The sequence below is a fragment of the Theropithecus gelada genome, chromosome 6 (assembly GCF_003255815.1).
Source record: "Theropithecus gelada isolate Dixy chromosome 6, Tgel_1.0, whole genome shotgun sequence".
Classification (NCBI taxonomy): Eukaryota; Metazoa; Chordata; class Mammalia; order Primates; family Cercopithecidae; genus Theropithecus; species Theropithecus gelada.
The window spans coordinates 147,258,644-147,276,440 of NC_037673.1; positions in this window are offsets into that span (position 1 = coordinate 147,258,644).

Consider the following 17,797-nt stretch of genomic DNA (forward strand, 5'->3'; position numbering starts at 1 on the left):
TCTTTTTTTTTTTTTTTTTTTTTTTTTGAGACGGAGTCCCGCTCTGTCACCCAGGCTGGAGTGCAGTGGCCGGATCTCAGCTCACTGCAAGCTCCACCTCCCGGTTTTACGCCATTCTCCTGCCTCAGCCTCCCGAGTAGCTGGGACTACAGGCGCCCGCCACCTCGCCCGGCTAAGGTTTTGTATTTTTAGTAGAGACGGGGTTTCACGGTGTTAGCCAGGATGGTCTCGATCTCCTGACCTCGTGATCCGCCCGTCTCGGCCTCCCAAAGTGCTGGGATTACAGGCTTGAGCCACCGCGCCCGGCCTTTCCTAACTCTTTAGTGCCTCTGATTATTAGTAAACAATTCAAGCTTATTGATGGAGACTGTAACTTTGATGAATTTTTCTTCTCCTTGGTTTACAGCCAGGAATCACTGCATGTCTTCCAGGTATTTACAGGAACACATACATTTCCCAAGCATATTGGTCGGATTAGTATAAAATAAACTTATGAGGCCTTTGTTATTTTATGTTGCCTCAGACCAGGTAAGTTTTGTCTTAATTTTCTGATTATTCTGAGATGTTTCTCCATTTACTCTATTGAATCTACTTGACTCTGATTTCTTTTTTTCTTTATTCTTCTCTATTCTTATTCTTTTTAAAAAAAATGCTTGATGGTGATAATGTCTCTTCGCTTCAAGTGATAATGGTAATTCCTTACTCTGTTAGATATTTGTAATGTAATTCTTATAAACTTCTTAATTTTCTCAAAGGCCCATGCCACTCTAATAATGATCAGCACTTGTTTAATTTGAAAATGTCAGGCATATGTATGAGGTTCAATTGCCCAGGAGCTCACAACTCCTTACTCATTCATTAAAAACAAATCATCGGGATGCTCCTGCTCTAATGTCTAGAGCCTTTCTTTTAACCAATGGACTCTTAATTTTCATGGTAGAAAAGACATTTTTTCCCCTCTGTGATACAGAACAGTTTTCAATTATTTAGTCATCATGAACTAAAGCAGGGTAGCCAGAGATATGCTAGACTACTTTTCTACAATAACCCCAACATGTCCTTTATTTAGGAGAAATTTTGACTGATAGTGGAAAGAAATGTAAAGCACTTCTGCATTAAATGAAGTTATGATTCATACTAACAGTGAAACTGATTATTTGAATCTCAGGAGGCATACATTTCTAAAACAATGTTTGTTATGATTATCTTCTAGGAGAATATTGAGATTTACAAAATTTATTCTTTCTTTCATTTCATTGTATCATCCTTTTCCTATGTGAACAATCTCATGTGGCTTTTCCTTCTTTCAGAGTGGATTTGGTATTTTTTCTCTTTCATTTGTATGCTTTCCATTTACTTTGTATTTAAAGACAATCTCGAAGTTGTAAAATGTTGTAAGTACAGTAAAAGAACTTTTTTGAAATTTTTTGAGTGTAGTTGCTAACATGATCACTCAACTTACATGACTACTTCTATGTATTCCCTATAAACATTCTTCTACATAACCATATTACCATCAAAGTCAGCAAATTAACAGTGATAGGTTACTACCATATAATCCTCAAATTCTGTCAAGTTTCCTCAATTTTCTCAATGATGTCCTTCATAGCAAAGGGGTCCAGTTCAGCATCATGTGTTTCATTTTGTTGTCATATCTGTTTGGTTTTCTTCAGTGTGGAACAGTTCCCTAGTCTTTCTTGGCTTTTATGACCTTAACACTTTTGAAGATTACAGGCCAATTATTTTGTAGAATAACTCTCAATTTGAGTTCACCTAATGTTTTCTTATGAATAGATTTAGGATTGCATCTTTGATAGGAATATCATAGCAATGGTGACAATTTTGATTCACCTCATTACTGGTGATATTAACTTTGGTCACTGATTGGTGTCTGCTAGATTTCTCCATGGTAAAGTTACTCTTTCTTCCCTTTGTAATTAATAAATACTTTGTAAGGAGGCACTTTGAGACTATGCAAATATCCTGTTCCTCATCAGACTTTCAATTTGTCCATTCATTTATTTATTTCAGTGTGGACTCATGGGTTCCTATCTTATTCAGTAGGTTAAAACCAGTTGCTTTCATTACTTAGTTTGATGCTTAGATTATTCCAGATTTGGTCAGTGAGTGTGGGGGTTCAATTAGTCTGGTGGGAAAAATATTAAAGATAGTTATAATAATAGCAACAAACTCTCTTGTAAGGCCTGAGAGTTTGTATAACTTCAGTAATAGATCTGGCTGAAGGTGGCCTGTTCCCTTTACCTTTAGTTAAACAAGTTAAATTAGTAACTAAGGAATATGGGGAAGTTATCTAGCTAGCTTATTTACTCATGTGGTCTTAAGACTAACCTTTGATGTACCACAGGTACTTAATTGCTTTCTACTTGGGAAGTCTACAATGTCAATTACCCTCTAGTGCTGTTGACTCAAGCCTTTGTCAATTAATCTTTACCAAATAAATGCGAGTCTCACTCCCCCAAGTCTTTCTACTTGGGAAGTCCACAATGTCAATTACCCTCTAGTGCTGTTGACTCAAGCCTTTGTCAATTAATCTTTACCAAATAAATGCGAGTCTCACTAGCTGGTCAGGGCCACAGTCACAACTGTTTACAGTACTCTCCAGGGAGTCTATAAGCGGCTCGGACACCCAGCTGGACAAGCAAAGCAGATTATCTGTGTGTCAGTGTACTTCATTCATCCATCAGTGGCTCAGGGTCTGCAGGTCAGACCCCTGCAAGTTAGAACTCCTTCAAGAGTCTTTTTGACATGTTCTCATAAGTCTTTTAGCACTTCTTTCCTTCCTGGCAAAGATGTCCCAGGCTCATCTTATAGTTTCCCTGTCCTAGACTTGGGATCAGCCATTTCTCCAAGGAGCCTTGGATCCTGTTTCAGAGTATGGTCTTCAGAAAAGATGTCAGAGCCAGGTGTGCTCATTGTTACTGGGGGTTTGTTACTTCCTGTTTTCAATGGACAGAGCTAGTTAATATATGTATATACTTGTATACATACATAAGCACATTTTTACGTCTATATTTCTATATCCCTATTGAAAACCATGGGTTCACTTTGATATCTCCAATTCCAATCTAACAGCACAGGGTTCATTCATGTTTTCTCTCCTTCCATATTTGAAACTTCCTTCTCCAATAGTGAGAAGCCTTGATATATTTTTGATCAAGCCTTCTGTATGTCACCAGTCTGTCATTGCTGCTGCATCCCACACTCCCTGTGCAATGCTTTCCCCACCTGCTTGGGCTCCAACATCCCACACCAGGCTTCTCCTCTCACTGATGTTCTTCTTGGTCTACTTGGGCTCCATTACCCCTAACTAGTCCAGCATCCTCACCTTGCTTGGGCTTTAGCATTCTGATTTGGGTAACCACAGGATTCCCCCTATCCTTGCCATATTCATTTCTCTTGCCACTTAGTGTCCTTTGGATTGATCTGAACAAGGAAAGGATAAAAGAGAAGTTATCATTTTATTTTCAAGTTAATATTTGCTGAGTACTATTTATCAAGCTCTATATTATCTCATTTTAGTTACATAATAACCTTGATTACATTTTACTAATTGAAGCAGTCAAGATGAAAGAAATTGTCACTTGCCAGAGTCCACAGCCAGTAAATGGATGATCCAGGACTGGAACTTATCTCGCTGACTATAAACCAGTGTTCCACTTGGAAGCTGTGTACATGTGATGCATAGAAAAAACAGTTAATTTTCATAGTCAGTAATCATAGAATTGGTACTATATAAATCTTTTGGGGATGTAATTGTCAGAAGTCTCAATTACAAGCCCAAGATAGATAATGCAGTAATAATTTGCTAATTACATATTTTGAAAAGATTGTACTTAAAGAAAATGTTTTCTCTTTAATTATGGCATTAAGGATTTCAAAAGGTACTTTGTAATTTATACCATTTCATTTCATAATTTTATTTCTTTTCTCTCTGTTTTAAAGCATATTCTAAGGGTTAAACTTTTAAACTTTAAACTACACAGTGAATCACTTTATTTTATTTTACTTATTTTTTTGAGATGGAGACTCAGTCTGTCTCCCAGGCTGGAGTGCATTGGCACAATCTTGGCTCACTGCAACCTCCGCCTCCCAGGTTCAAGTGATTCTCCTGTCTCAGCCTCCTAAGTAGCTGGGATTACAGACGCGTGCCACTACACATGGCTAATTTTTGTATTTTTAGTACAGACAGGGTTTCACAATGTTGGTCAGGCTGGTCTCGAACTCCTGACCTCATGATCCACCCACCTTGGCCTCCCAAAGTGCTGGGATTACAGGCATGAGCCACCACATCCGGCCTGTGAATCACTTTCAATATGCCGTTCCATAATTTAGAAAAAGACGTATAAGAAGGAAGATTTCTTACATTGTTTGCCTTTTGTTAAATAATGGTGACGCATTGTATGAAACAGTTTCTGAAAGGAAAACCTGAGTAATTACTTAGAAGAAACTGGCTTTCTAAACTTAGCTAACAGCTATTATTATTTAATTGTCAGTTTTACAGTAACTTGGTAAGTTTCCTGCTTAATCTAACTACTCTAAATTGTACTAAAAAACCTACCCTGTTCCTCGCATTGTATTTTTCATGTTTTTACAAACTTGCACTGAGGCCTTACCTTCCTACACTATCAGCCAGCTTATGTAATGCCCATGCCAGGCATTCCACCATTTGCTTTTTGCAAGTTGTCTCATCTAAATTTCAGAACTACATTCTTATTTTGTAGTTCTATTGTTATTCCAATTTTATAGTTGAAAAAACTGAAACTCAGTGGGGTAAAGTAACTTGACCGAAATCACATCTCTAGGATAACAATGGCTTCTTCTGCAATTCCTTCTAAAGGACCTACCTGAGGCTGTTTTACAGTTGACTTTTTTAAATAAGATAAATGGTTGGGACTTAAACTAAAGAGCTTTTGCATGGCAAAAGGAACAGGCAGCAGGGTAAACAGACAACCCACAGAGTGGAAGAAAATCTTCACAATCTACACATCAGACAAAGGACTAATATCCAGAATCTACGATGAATTCAAACAAATCAGTAAGAAAAGAGAGAAGACTCAAGTTACTAAAATAAGAAGTTAAATGAAAGTGTTCTCCTGGACACACAAAAAGAAAATGGATTAAAAGAGAATACTGGGGACAATTGTATACCAACAAATTAGAAAACCTGGATGAAACGGGCAAGAAACACACAAACCCTGAAATCTGACTCAAGAAGAAATAGAAAATCTGAACATGTCTATAACAGTAGGTATGTTTACACCTTCTAAACACTTTACTTCTTCTAAAAAGATAGAATCAATAATCAGAAGCCTCCCAACAAAGGAAAGCCCAAGACAGTTGGTCTCAGTGGTGAATTCTGCCTAACATTTGCTGAAGAATGAACACCAATCCCCTTCAAACTCTTCAAAAAATAGAAGGGGAGAAAATACTTTCTAACTCATTTTTTGAGGCCAGCATTACCCTGATATGAAAGCCAGACAAAGACGCCTCAAGACAACAAAACCACAAACCAACATTCCCAATGAAAACATATGAAAATTAGTCAATGTATACTAGTAAACCAAATCAAGTAACATACTAAAAAGGCTATACTCTATGATCAAGTTGAATATATCACAGGAATACAAGGGTGGCTCAACTTATGAACATTATTCAATGTAATACACCACAGTAACAAGATGAAGGGGAAAATGAATGACTATCTTGATTTATGCAAAGTATTTGACAATGACAAGAATACTCAACAAATTAGAAATAGAATGGAACTTACTTAACATGATGTAGAGACCTAATTAGAGAAAAGGAGTCAGGCTGGTGGGACCAAGGGAAAGCAAAAAGATAGAGCAAATAAACTATAAATATGTCTTTCTTCATAGTTATATAAACAAAAGAGGAAGTAAATGAATTATAGGTCTGTTTTTCTTTATGACCCAAGACATATAGTTCTCCTGAACCAATAACATATATAACCTACAAACTTCGTGCTTACCATAAAATGCCTCAATTTATCAAACATCCTGGCTGACAGAAAAATGCAAGTTTCCAAGTTCCATCTTATAAAATCTCCAGCAAGCTTTTGTTTCTTTCTAGTCACCTCCTCTACTGCTGGCCTGCACATTGCCTCCTCACAACATATTTTTCATACTTTCTTTAATGAATCTACCTTTCTTTACCTACAATTATCTTGGTAAATTCTTTTGTCTCTACACCACCAACCCAGATAGTCATCGCTCACCTACAACACATGATAAACAGCATTTAGGGAAAACACATAGCTACATCATACTCCACGAAGAATGAATGAAAGCTTTCCCCTAAGTATAGGAAAAATACATAATGCCTGCTTTTGTCCCTTCTATTCAGCATAGTATTGAAAGTTCTGGGTAGAACAATTATGCAAGAAACAAACAAACAAACAAAAGGGATCCAAATTATAAAGGAAGGAGTAAAACTATTTGCAGATCATGTGATCTTATAGATAGGAAATCTTAAAAGATATACACACACAAACTATTACAGCTAATACATTCATGAAAGTATTGAGTATATAACTAGTACATAAAACTTAGTTTTGTCAACATGCTGTTCACTATATTAAAAAAAGATTAGTTTTGTTTCTACTCATAGCAATGAATAATCCAAAACTAAATTAAGAAAATAATTTCAGGAGGGTGGAGCAAGATGGCAGAATAGAAAATTCCACTGATTGTCCCTCAATGCAAGGACACCAAGCTATCTATACAGACAAAACACCTTCATACGAATGAAAAATCAAGTGACCACTCATAAGCACCTGGTTTTAAATTCATATCATTGAAAGAAGCACTGAAGAGATTAAAAAAGAAAAAAAGAATCCTGATTCGCAGACACCACCCCTCCCTTACCCCTGGCAGCAGCAGTGGGCATCTCTGGGCACTGGGGGAAGGAGAACACACCAACTGTGAGTTATTGAAAGTGCTGTTCTATTAGAGCAGAAAGGAAACACAAACCAAACTCAGCTGACCTGCCCACATAGGGAGGGACCCAGTGATCTAAACTTGAGTTCCTGCAAACCTCACCACCATGGGCTACAGCACTCTGTCTGCAAGTAAACTTGAAAGGCAGTCTAGGCCATAAGGACTGCAACTTGTAGGTGAGTCCTGGTGCTGAATTAGGCCCAGAGGCAGTGGACCAGGGGGACACGTGACATACTGAGACACCAGCCAGGTCAGCTAAGGGAGCGCTGGCATCACGCCTCTCCTAAGCCCAGGCTACACAGCTTGTGGCTTCAAAGAGAACCCTTGTCTTCTGTTTGAGGAGAGCAGAGGGAAGAGTAGGGAGAACTTTATCTTGCATCTAGGATCCCAGCCCAGCCACAGTAGGATAGGGCACTGGTCAGAATTGTGAGGCCCCTATTCCAGGCCCTGGCTCCCAGACAACTTTTCTAGACACACTCTGGGCCAGAAGAGAACTGGCTGCCTTGAAGGAAAGGACCGAGTACTGCTACCATTCATCACTTGCTAACTGAAGAGCCCTCGGGCCCTAAAAATCCAGCAGCAATATTCAGGTACTACATTGAGGGCCTTGGTGAACTTCTGAGATTTGATGACTTTAGGTGAGACTCAGGACATAACCAACTATGGTGGCTATGGGACAAAACTCCTTCTGCTTGAGAAAAGCAGAAGGAAAAGTAAAGAAGACTTTGTCTTACATCTTAGATACCAATATGGTCACAGTTGTGTAGAGCACCAAGCAGGCTTTTGGGGTCCTCAATTCCAGGACTTGACTGTTGGAGGACATTTCTGGACCTGTCCTGGGCCAGAATGGTACTCATTGCCCTGAAGGATGAGTCCCAGGTCAGGCAGCATTCACCACAAGCTCACTTAAAAGACTTTGGGCCTTAATAGAACACCGTGGTAGTCTGGCAGTACTCTTCATGGCCTTGGGTGGCAGTAGCTATGGTGAGGCTCCTCTTCCTTTGGAAAGGGGAGGGAAGAGTCGGAAGAAATGCACTGTGTGGTTTGAGTGCCAGCCTAGCTGCATACAACAGAACACCATGTAGACTTCTAAGGTTTTTGATTCTGGTCCCTGATTCCTAGGTGGTACTTCTGAACCCACCTGGGGCTTGGGGGACCTTGCTGCTCTGAAGGGAAGGACACAGGCCTGACTGGCTTTACCACCTGCTGATTGTAGAGCCCCAGGGCCTTGAGTAAACATAAGAAGTAGCCAGGGAGAAGCTACAGTGGGTCTTGGGCAAGACCCAGCTCTGTTCTGGCTTTAGTTTGACCCAGTGCAGTCATAGTGGTGGTGGCCACAGGGGTGCTTTTGTCACTCCATCCACAGCTTTAGGTGATTCAGAACAGAGAGAGACTCTGTATGTTTGAGATAAAGTAAGGGAAGGGAACAAGGGTCTCTGCCTGGTAATTGAGAGAATTCTCCTAGATCTTGTTCAAGATTAGCAAGGTGGTACCTCTATAAGACTGCAAGAACCACAGCATTACTGGGTTTGGGTTTCCCCCTAAAGCAGATACAGCTTAGATCACAAAACCCCAAGTCCTTTCAAATATCTGAAAAGCGTTCATAAGAAGGATGGCTACAAATAAGCTCAGACAGTGAAGACTACAATAAATACTTAACCCTTCAATGCCAGACTTTGAAGAACATCTACTAGCATCAGTGCCATCCAGGAAAATGTGACCTAACCAAATAAGGCACCAGGACGAATCCTGGAGAAACATATATGTGACCTTTCAGACAGAGAATTCAAAATAGCTATGTTGAAGAAACTCAAAGAAAGTCAAGATAACACCAAGAAGGAATTCAGAATTCTATCAGATAAATTTAACAAAGAGATTGAAATAATTAAAAAGAACAAAGCAGAAATTCTGGGGTTGAAAAATGCAAACTACTAAAGAATACATTAAAGTCTTTTAATAGCAGAATTGAACAAACAGAAGAAAGAATTAGTGAGCTTAAAGATAGGCTAACTGAAAATACAGAGAGGAAAAAAAAGAAGATTCTAAAAGCAGCAGAAAAAAAGAAATGAATAACATACAATGGAGCTCCAATACATATGGCAGCAGGCTTTTCAGTGGAAACCTTAGAGGCCAGGAGAAAGAGGCATGGCATATTTAATGTGATGAAGGAAGAAAACTTTCACTCTAGAATAGTATTATCCAGTGAAAATGTCCTTCAAACATGAAGAAAAAGACTTTCCCAGACAAACAAAAGGTGAGGAATTTCATCAATACCAGACCTTTCCTACAAGAAATGCTAAAGGGAGTACTTCAATCTGAAAGAAAAGGACGTTAAAAAGCAATAAGTAATCACCTGAAGGTACAAAACTCACGGATAAAATAGTAAGTACACAGAAACACAGAATGTTATAACACTGTAACTGTGGTGTGTAAGCTACCCTTATCCTAAGTAGAAAGACTAAATGATGAACTAAAGACTAAAGAAATCAATCAAAAACAACTACAATAACTCTTCAAGACATAGTCAATACAATATATAAATAGAGACAAAAAACTGTTAAAAAGCAGGTGGGTGAAGTTAAGGCGTAGAGTTTGTATTAGTTTTCTTTTTGCTTGTTTGTGTATACAAATAGTGTTAAGTTGTTATCGTGTTAAAATAATGGGTTATAAGATGGTATTTGTTGGCCAGGCATCGTGGCTCATGCCTGTAATCCCAGCACTTTTGGAGGCCAAGGCAGGCAGATCACAAGGTCAGGAGATTAAGACCATCCTGGCAAACATGGTGAAACCTCATCTCTACTAAAAATACAAAAAGTTAGCCAGGTGTGGTGACACATGCCTGTAGTTCCAGCTACTCAGGAGGCTGAGGCAGGAGAATTGCTTGAACCCGGGAGGCAGAGGTTGCAGTGAGCCAAGATCGAGCCACTGCACTCCAGCCTGGGTGACAGAGTGAGACGCCATCTCAAAACAAACAAACAAACAAACAAACCCCACAAAACACAAAAAACAAAACAAACAAACAAAAATAGTGTTTGTGACCCTCGTGGCAACCTCAAACCAAAAAACATGCAATAGATAAACAAAAAATAAAAAGCAAGAAGCTAAGTCCTATCACCAGAGAAAATTACCTTCACTAGAGGAAGACAGGAAGGAAAGAAAGAAGGAAGAGATGACCACAAAACAACTAGAAAACAAATAACAAAATAGCAGGAGTAACTATTTACTTCTTAATGACAACATTGAATGTAAATGGACTAAACTCTCCAATCAAAAGACAGACTGGCTGAATGAATTAAAAAAAAAGATCTATTGATCTGCTGCCTACAAGAAACACACTTAACCTCTAAAGACACACATAGGCTGAAAATAAAGGGACAGAAAAAGATATTCCATGCCAATGGAAACCACAAAAGAGCAGGAGTCACTATATTTATATCAGATGAAATAGATTTTAATAAAAAACTATAAGAAGAGACAAAGAAGGTTACTATGTAACGATAAAGGGGTGTATTAGTCTGTTTTCATGCTGCTAGTAAAGACATACCTGAGATTGGGAAGAAAAAGAGGTTTAATTGGATTTACAGTTCCACATGGCCAAGAGACCTCCGAATCATGGCAGGAGGCAAAAGGCACTTCTTACATGGTGGCAGCAAGAGAAAAATGAGGAAGAAGCAAAAACAGAAACCCCTGATAAATCCATCAGATCTCGTGAGACTTATCCAGTATCATGAGAATAGCACGGGAAAGACCAGCCCCCATAATTCAATTACCTCCCCATGGGTCTCTCCCACAACACGTGGGAATTCTGGGAGATACCAATTCAACTGTATAGGAAAAAATATAATAATCTAATCAAAAATGGGGAAAAGATTTGAACAGACCTTTCTCAAAAGAAGATGTATAAATGGCAAATGGGCATATGAAAAGGTACTCAACATCGCTAATCATCAGATAAATGCAAATTAAAACTATGCGGAGATCTAACCCCACTTAAAATGGCTTATATCCAAAAGACAGGCAATAACAAATGCTGGCGAGGATGTGGAGAAAAGGGAACCCTTGTAAACGCTGCTGGTGGGAATGAAAATTAGTACAACCACTATGGAGAAGAGTTTGGAGCTTCCACAAAAAACTAAAAATTGAGCTACTATATGATCCAATAATCCCACTGAAATTTCCCAAAAGAAAGGTAATTAGCATACCAAAAAGGTGTTTGTACTCCTATATTTGTTGTAGCACTGTTTATAGTAACTAAGATATGGAAGCAACCTAAGTGTCCATCAACAAATGACTGGATAAAGAAAATGTCCTACATATACACAATGGAGTACTATTCAGCCATAAAAAGAATGAGATCCAGTCATTTGCAACAACATGAATGCAACTGGAGATCATAATGTTAAGTGAAATAAGCCAGACACAGAAAGACAAAAATCACATGTTCTCACTTATTTGTGAGATCTAAAAATCAAATCAATTGAATTCATGGACATAGAGAGTAAAATGATTGTTACCAGAGGCTGGAAAGGGTAGTGGAAGGTTCATGGGAGGTGGGGATGGTTGATGGGTACAAAAAAATTAGAAAGAATGAATAAGACCTACGATTTGATAGCACAGTAGGGTGACTATAGTTAATAATAACTTAATTGTATATTTTTAAATAACTTAAAGAATGTAATTGGATTATATGTAACTCAATGGATAAATGCTCGAGGGCATGGATACCCCATTCTCCATGAAGTGCTTATTTCACATTGTATGCCTGTATCAAAACATATCATGTATGCCGTACATACACCTACTATGTACCAACAAAATTTTTTTAAAAATTACAGAAAATTTAAAAAGAAAACAATCTCATCTACAATAGCATCAAAAAGAATAAACTACTTACATATTTAACCAAAAAGGTACAAAATGTATATACTGAAAACTATAAAATGTTACTGAAATTAAAGATCTAAATAGATTGAAAGTCATCCTGTGTTCCCCGACTGGAAGAATTAATAATTGGAAGACACTATACCTCAAGTGATCTATAGATTCAATGCAATCTCTATTAAAACCCCAGTGTCCTTCTTTGCAGATGTGGAGAGGCTGGGTGTGGGGGCTCAAGCCTGTAATCCCAGCTCTTAGGGAGGCAGAGGTGGGAAGATAGCTTGAGCCTAGAAGTTCGAGACCTGCCTGGGCAATATAGCAAGACCCCATTCTACACACACACACACACACACACACACACACACACACACAAAGCCAATTCTCAAAATTATATGAAATTGAAGTGGCCCCAAATAGTCAAAACAATTTGTGAAAAAGAACAAATTTGGAGGACTCGCACTTCCAATTTCAAAACTTACTACAAAGCTACAACAATCATTACAGCATATTACTGGCATAAGGATTGGTCTATAAACAAATGGAATATAATTGTCCAGAAATAAACCTATACATCTATGGTCAATCAAATTTTGACAAGGGAGAAAGTATACACCAAATGCTGTTGGGACAACTGGATATACACATTCAGAAGAATGAAGTTGTACACTTACCTCATAGTATATACAAAAATTAACTCAAAATTTACCATAAAAATAACATAGGAGTTAAAAGTATAAACTTCTTGGATAAAAACATAGGAATACGTCTTCGTAAGCTTGAGTGTGGTAATGATTTCTTAGATATGACACTAAAAGCACAAACAACAAAAGATAAAATTGGATAAATTGAACTTTATCACATTTTTTAAAAATTGCGCATCAAACGACGCTATGAAGAAAGTGAAAAGTCAATCCATAGAGTGTGACACTATATTGGCAAATTATTTATCTGATAAGGGATTTGTATTTAGTATATACATAAAAATTCAGTAACAAAAGACAAGCAACCCAATTAAAAAATAGACCAAGAGCTTCAAGAATAGACATTTTCCAAAGAAGATATACAAATGGTCACCTAACATATGAAAACATGCTCAATGTCATTACTCTTTAGGGAAATGCAAATCAAAACGACACTGAGTGACCATTTCACACCCACTAGGATGGTAGTAGTAATAATAATAATAATAATAATGTAACTCTCAAGTATTGGCAAGGATGCAGAGAAATTGAGACCCTCACACATTGTTGATAGGAATATAAAATGGTGCAGCTGCTATAGAAAATATTTTGGTGGTTCCTCAGAAAGTTAAAAATAGAATAGTAAGTTTGCAAATTCAAGTATATACCCAAAAGAATTAAAAATTGATTTTCAAATAAAAACTTTTACATGAATATTTATAGTAGTACTATTCACCATAACCAAGTTGCAGTACTGAGGAATGGTTAAACAAAATGTGGCAAATTCCTACAATGGAATATTATTCTGCCATAAAAAAGAAATGCTTATGTATACTGTAACATAAATGAATATTGAAAACATATGCTAAGTGAAAGAAGCCAGACACTAAGGGTCACCTATTGTATGATTCCATTTATGTGAAATATTCAGAATAGATAAGTCTCTAGTGACAGGAAACAAGTGGTTTTGGGGACTTGGGGGAGGAGATAATGGGAGTGACTGCTTAAAGGGCATAGGTTTCCTTTTGGGGTAATGAAATGTCCTAGAATTTGGTAGTGGTGGTGGCTGTACCACACCATGAATGTACTAAATTCCACTAAATTGTATACCTTAAAATGGTTAAAATGTTGAATTTTATGTGATTTTATCAACTGGAAAAATATTTACATTTAATCACATAAATATGTAAATCTTCTTAATATATTAAAAAAGACTTTAAATGAAAAAGAACAACTGAATAGAAAAATGGGCAAAAGGTTGTTCACAAAAAATATAAAATTGATTTTATGCATTAAAAAGTATAGCATTTTTCTTTTTTTTTTTTTTTTTTTTTTTGAGACGGAGTATCGCTCTGTCGCACAGGCTGGGGTGCAGTGGCCGGATCTCAGCTCACTGCAAGCTCCGCCTCCTGGGTTCACGCCATTCTCCCGCCTCAGCCTCCCGAGTAGCTGGGACCACAGGCGCCCGCCACCTCGCCCGGCTAATTTTTTGTATTTTTTAGTAGAGACGGGGTTTCACCGTGTTAGCCAGCATGGTCTCGATCTCCTGACCTCGTGATCCGCCCATCTCGGCCTCCCAAAGTGCTGGGATTACAGGCTTGAGCCACCGCGCCCGGCCAGTATAGCATTTTTCTTATAAGACAAATGTGAATGTAATTACACTGAGATAATGTCCCATTTATCAAAATGGCATAAATCCAAAAAATGACAAATGACATACCAATTGGCAAGTTTCTGGGGGAAATGCATACATTGATATTGAGAACGAAAAATTCTATAAATCTTACGGAGAAAAATGCGACACTAGTTTGTAAAATTACTTGTGCATTTAACTTCACAGGAATCCAAATTCTTGGCATCTACCACAGATTAAGACTCGCAAAGTAGTGAAATAATGTGTGTTCAAGAACTGTCATTGAAGTATCATTTCCAAGGGCAAAAGACTAAAAACATTGTCAGTTGGGGTCTTACTGAATAACACTATGCAACCCATAAAGTTTGCAATCTGACAGAATTTGCTGTTGAAACGGGCAAATTTCTTACCATCTGGGAGACTCACTTAAAATTATAATAGGAGTACCCAACTAATAAACGAAGTCATTTGATCTTATGAGTAAGCAATAATATGGGGAGAGCTCAACTTCTCTTTTGCTTCTTTTTCATAATCACTCTTTGTTGTCCATGCTGGACATACATTTAACATGAAGAAGGATATCTAGTAGTCCTTTCTTATCCACAGGGAATATGTTGCAAGACCTCCAGTGGATGCTTCAAACTTTGGATAGTACTGAACTCAATCATTGTGAATTGGAACATTTTCTGTCCATGTCTTCCACCCACAAATTTAACACCTTTTCCATCTTAACTAAGCACTTACCACACACTGTGGCTGTAACTTTTACAGTTTGAGGTGTGAGCAAAACTAGCATATTTTTTTTTTTCCTTCAGCATTTCATGGATAGAAGATTCATTCTTACTGTAGATATTAGCAACCTAGTATATGATTTTCCCCTTATTAAGTCAAGAATTTTCACCTTTTCACTTAAAGGAAGCACTTTACAACTTCTCTTTGGTGTATCTTAATTGCCAGCATCACTATTCTTGCACTTTGGGGCCATTATTAAGTAAAGTAAGAGTTACTTGAATATAGCATGTGATATTATGATACATCTGATAATGAAAACAGCTACTAAGTGACTAACAGGCAGGTACTGTCTATAGTGTGGATACTCGGAACAAAGGAATGATTTATGTCCTGAGTGGGATGAAGTGGTGCAAGATTTCATCACCCAATTCAGAATGATGTGCAACTTAAAATTTATGAATTTTTTTTTTTTTTTTTTTTTTTGAGACGGAGTCTCGCGCTGTGTCACCCAGGCTGGAGTGCAGTGGCGCGATCTCGGCTCACTGCAAGCTCCGCCTCCCAGGTTCATGCCATTCTCCTGCCTCAGCCTCCGAGTAGCTGGGACTACAGGCGCCCGCCACCACGCCCGGCTAGTTTTTTGTATTTTTTTTAGTAGAGACGGGGTTTCACCATGTTAGCCCGGATGGTCTCGATCTCCTGACCTCGTGATCCACCCGCCTCGGCCTCCCAAAGTGCTGGGATTACAGGCTTGAGCCACCACGCCCGGCCTATGAATTGTTTATTTCTGGAATTTTCCATTTAATATTTTCAGATTGCAGTTGGTTGTGGATAACCGAAACTGCAGAAAGTGAAGCTGTGGATAAGGGAGGGACAACGGTGCATCACATTAACAGAATGAAAAACAAAAACCATATAATCATCTTGATATATGCAGAAAAAACATTTGATAAAATTCAACCTCCTTTTATAATTAAAAAAGCCAACAAATTAAGTATACAAAGAATGTAACTCAAGGAAATACAGTCCATATATGACAAACCTACAGCTAACATCGTACTCAATGGTGAAAAGCTGAAAGTTTTTTCTCAATATCAGAAACAAGACAAAGATGCCCACTCTCATCTCTTCTATTCAACATATTTCTGCAAGTTCCTAGCCAGACCAATTAGGAAAAAAAAGTCATGTAAATAGAAAAGTAAGAAGTGAAATTGTCTCTGTTTGCTGATGGCATGATCTTCTATATACAAAACCCTAAAGACTCCATGAAAAAACTAGTAGAATTAGTAAACAAATTCAGTAAAGTTGTAGGATAGAAAATCAACATAGAAAAATTAGGAGCATTTCTATATGCTAACAGTGATCTATCTGAAAAGGAAATTTAAAAAATTCAATTTACAGTAGTATCAAAATAATAAAAACAATTTTATTAAAAATTTAGAAGTAAATTTTTTAAAATTTAGGAATAAATTTAATAATTTAATAATAAAATAGAAGATAAAACTTGGAAATTAATTAAGAGGGTGAAATATCTGTACACTGGAAATTATGAAACACTGATGAAAGAAATTGAAAAGACAAATAAATGGAAACATATACCAGTTCATGGGTTGGAAGAATTAATATTGTTAAAATGTCTATACTACCCAAAGTGATCTACAGAGTCAATGCAATCTCTACAAAATTTCAATGTTGTTTTTCATATTAGAGGTAGAAATGATCCAAAAATTTATATGAAACTACCAAAGACACTGCGAATAGCCAAAGCAATCTTGAACAGAAAGAACAACATTTGAGGCATTATGCTACCTGACTTCAAAATATATTACAAAGCTATAGTAATTAAAACAGCATAGTATCAGCATACAGGCAGACACACAAACCAATGGAACAGAATAAATAACAGAATTAAACCCATGCACTTATCGTCACTTGATTTTTGACAAAGGTATCAAGAAAATACAATGGGGATAAGACACTCTTCAATAAATGGTGTTGGAAAAACTGGATATCCACATGCAGAATAATGAAATAGGACATTTATCTCACACCCTGTACAAAAATCAACTGAAATTGATTAAATACTTAAACATAAGACCCGAAACTGTAATAGTCCCAGAAGAAAACATAGGGGAAATGCTCCATGACATTGTTCTGGGCAATGATTTTTTAGATATAACCCCTAAAGCACAGGCAACAGGAACAAAAATACACAAATGGTACTGCATCAAACTAAAAAGCTTCTGCACAGCATAGGTGCAGTGAAGAGAGAACCTACAGAATGGAAGAAAATATTTGCAACCATACATCTGAAAAGAGGTTAATATCCAAAATATATAAAGTACTCAAAGTTCAATAATAAGAAAATAAGTAATCCAATGTTAAAAGGGCCTGCATAGATGTTTCTCAAAAGAAGACATACAAATGGCAACAGGTATATGAAAAAATGTTCAACATCAATAATTATCAGCAAAATGCAAATTAAAACCAAAATGAGACGTCATCTCAAATCTGTTAGGATGGTTATTATAAAAAAGACAAGAGGTAACAAGTGTTGGTGAGGATGTGAACAAAAAGACCCCTTGTACGCTACTGGTGGGAATGTAAATTAGTACAGCCATTATGGAAGACACCATGGAGGTTCCTCAAAAAACTGTAAGTAGAACTATCATATGATCCAGCAATCCCACTTCTTGGCATATCCAAAGGAACTGAAATCAGTATCAAAGAAATATCTGCACTCCCATGTTCATTTCAGCATTATTCACAATAGCCAAGCTATGGAAGCAACCCAAGTGTCCATCAATAGATGAACATATAAAGAAACCATGGTATGCATACCCAATGAAATACTATTTGGCCAGAAGAAATAATGAAATCAAGTCATTTGCAGCAACATG